A 4,136-nucleotide genomic window follows, 5' to 3' on the forward strand; every position below is an offset into this window, starting at 1 on the left:
CACTCTTTCTTCCTATTTCTCTCGTACCTGTATTTCAAAGGGCCAGCCTTGTCACACTCTGTGTCAGGCTGAATATCCCCGATAACTACGTTAAGGGTACACGTGTCTGTGGAGTGCTCAGCCACTTGCACGTTAATTCCACGAGCAGGCTGTTCCGTCGATCGGATCAACTGGAACCTTCGTCGTCGTAAGCGACGGAGTGCCAACATACAATAGCAGGAACAATAAAACCAGCTGGAGCAGCGGGAGCAGTAGTAACAGCAACAACAACAATTACAACTACAAAAGCAACACTGTTAATGAATTGGCCTTTTACCAAATCAAAATTATTTTATAATTCTATTTGTTGTTTGTGTATTTTATTTATTGGGGGAATTAGGCCATCTCAACTGAATTTTAACTCCCTGAAAATTGGATTGCTTTTTGCCGGATTATCCCTAGCTAAGATTCGATTTGATCATACACTAACGGATTTAGAAATATTAATATAATCCTTTTTTTTTTCTTACTGCAATTTACATTTACTTTCCTTCGTTGAATTATTTGAGCATTATAGATAATTATTATTATTAATAATAATAATAATAACAACAACAACAACGACGACGACGACGACGACGATGATGATGATGATGATGATGATGATTATAAGCATCACCTTGAGGCTGTAAATGAGGGGGAAATCTAACGGTTCTTTGGTACTTTCCAGTACATACAGACTGAACCATCCAAGCTAATAAACCGGAAATTGTTGTGAAAAATCAAAACTATAAAGTTTGTTTATTGATCGATTATTGACTATTCCTTTTGATCATAATATCTCGGCAAAAGAATTTGGCAAGCGCAGAAAATATAAAGATTTGCTCATTGAAATTTTAAAAAAGTGTGGCATCTCAAGGTGGTTACAATACTAATGATTGTAGCAGCTCTTGGAGTGATTTAAAAAAAGAAAAAAAAAAGAAACTGAAAATTATTTCGGAATGATCTCTGGATTATCATCAATGCCAGGAGTGCAAAAGATTGCTTTTATCGTACGTCACACGTATTGAGATGAGCATTGTCGCTGTGAGAACGATTACCGCCCGTGTAATTTTTGTTCCCACACAACTTAATTTAATTTTGAAATCTTGTGTATTTAGTTTAGTGGCCTATCAATGTATACAGTGTGTTTATTTGACCTAAGTGTCAGGAAGACATCGGCATGACATAGAAACAAAATTGAAAGAAGTAAAAGAAAATAACAACAACAACAACAACAACAACAACAACAACAACAACAACAACAACAACGACAATAATAATAATAATAATAATAATAATAATAATAATAATAATAATAATTATAATAATAATAATAATAATAATAATAATATTGAGAGGAATTCTTTGGGGTTTGAATAATTCACCTTTGGAAACATGGGTGTTTTGCTCAACATCCTTAAACAAACCTTATTCAGAGACCTTTTGAGCAGGATGGGCTACTCGACCCGAAGAAAGTTCTAACTGGGCCCCACCTACGAGGTCATGCGCTGTTTATCTTGATATGAGATCACCATGTCACGCACATATGGTTGTGATGCATGTACCTGGTGTACCCTTATCAGACGGGTAGTCATGATGGGTATAACGGACTTCGCATATTTGTACCCCAGTGTCACTTTGATAGCATGCACTGTTCTCTCACTCAATAATAATAATAATAATAATAATAATAATAATAATGATAATAATTTTTTTTTCTCCATTGGCCACAAGAGCCGGACACAAAACAGAAAGGGACAATACGAAACAAAGGACAAGTGAGGCTTAGCACAAAAATTTTTATTTCATCGGACTCGAAAAGAGTGTAAGGCAAAGTCGGCCGCAGCAGAATTTGAATGTAAAGACGGACGAAATTGCGCTAACGCTGTTTCAAACGAAAACCTGAACATGCTGCTTGGTAGCTGATACGTTGTCGTGCGCACGAAGTCCTCTTCATGTCAAGCAATGCGGTCGGCAGAAATTCCACATTGGCGTTTTATGGAAGATTAATTGTGGATAAAAGCGGTGTCATTCTCGAGGAATTCTGGGCGTCGACGAAAATCAGCTGACCGTTCTGTTCTGGAGGACTTATGGTCCGAGGATTATGGATAATTCCCGGAAATTCCTGACGTAGTAGTTTTACAGGTGACATTGCCGGTTCCAGGTAAACTCGAACAAGCCTTCCGAGATGCACACAATCCGACGAAGCTGTGTTGCACTCATCCATCCAGTCCCCGAGCATTGCAGAATAGTGGAGTTATATCAAACAGCTGCTGTCATACGTAGGACGGATCTTGCTCTCCTTTGAATTAAGTTTGAAGATCACCCCTATCGCCTTCTTTTGGCTGGAAAATGCAGGCAGTTTTACCTTCCGATTTGACGAAAGATGCATGATGCAAAAGGTTGAAAAGGCTAAAACTAGACACTTTATTTTCGGTGGCGTGCCCATCAACTCTGTCACGCTTCACTTGAAAAGGATAGTGAGGGCAGAGAATGCTGAGGACGAGGAGACCCCTTTCGGTCATGAACGACCATGGGATTGCACCTAGAAAGTTACCCTACTAGGCACAAGTCCGGGCAAGCTTGTTTATGGAAGACCAGCAGTCGCCCATGCATACCGGCTTACCCTCTCCACACCACCAATGTTATCCAAGGAAAGGCAAAGGGACCGATACAGTTTAGCACCAGTGATGTCGCAACTCATTTTTACAGCTGAGTTAACTGGAACAACGTGAAATAAAGTGTCTTACTCAAGAACACAACACGCAGCCCGGTCAGAGATTCGAACTCACAACCTCACGATCGTAAGCTCGACGCTCTAACCACTGAGCCATGCGCCTTCACAGGGCAGAGAATAAAGTGTTGAAGTACAGCAAGTTCGTTGAAAAGTGGATGACTGTTACAACGAGCATAGTGCAAATAGTTAGGCCACATCTTAACATGTGTTATTAAAATTGGAAACCAGCTTGGAAAGACTGCTTACCTTCGTGATCAAAATGGCTGTGGATTTGTGGGGTGTTCACGAGTAGCCCTCGGAGGTTTCCCTTCTACTTGGGAAGTCTCCTTGTTTAAAATGTTATTGCCACTATGTTGTTTTTGTTTTGCTAACATCTTGCTTATACGCAAAAATGACCATTCTAGTTTTTGCAGTCCTGCTCATGTAATATCCTCGTGTATTAGGAAACTTTGAGCTCAAAAAGAAACCAACTGGTAGAATCAAAACGCTTAGCGGCAATTCCCCTGTCTTTAAGTCCTGAGTTCAAATTCCGTCGAGGTCGACTTAGCCTTTCATTTTTTCGAGGTCGATAAAATAAGTACCTTTTATGCATTGGTGTTGATGTAATCGACCAGCCGCCTTGCCGAAGATTTCAGAACCGATTATTACTATCATTATTGAGGTTGCGAGATTGCAGAGCATCAGTAACACGCTGGACGAACGCTCTGAGATCAAATTAAGCAGCGCTCGAAATAGCCTTACATCCTTTCAGGATTGCGAAAGTAACGACCAGTTGAGCATTGGGATCGCCCTAATTGATTAGTTCTCTCCGCCCTAATTTAGATCCCCGGCCAAAAGAAGGTGGTTGGGCGATATGTATATATACATCAGGGGTAGTGGAAGTTCTAGTTAACACGCCAGCATTAGTTGTCAAGCGGTGGTGGTGTTTAAGGACAGACAGACACACACACACACATATATATATAAACAGGGTGTCCTACAAATCACTGGTTGGTTTCAATTTTTAACAACTCCCTTAACTTTACAAATAAATGCATGAAATTTTGATACAATATAAAGGACATAATGGAAATTAATATGCACGAGTCATATTTTGCAACACCACTACAACTCATATGAAATATTACATCGCTTAAATGGCAGCCATTTTCGGCTTCGTACGCCCGTGCTCATTCCAAAACTTGCACCATAACACCCTCAAGAATTTCAGGCCCCGCTTCTCTGATTTCTCTATTCATGTTCTCCTTCATTTGGAGAACGTTCTAGGGAACGCGAAGGCCAGTTGACATTGCCGTAGCAAGAGATTATTCTCTCTCCAAAGTACTGCCGTAGCAACTGCATTGTTTCTCTTACAGTATGAGCAGTTGCTCCAGCTTAC

Source organism: Octopus bimaculoides, chromosome 15 (assembly GCF_046866305.1).
Source record: "Octopus bimaculoides isolate indiv1 chromosome 15, ASM4686630v1, whole genome shotgun sequence".
In the NCBI taxonomy this organism is placed as follows: domain Eukaryota; kingdom Metazoa; phylum Mollusca; class Cephalopoda; order Octopoda; family Octopodidae; genus Octopus; species Octopus bimaculoides.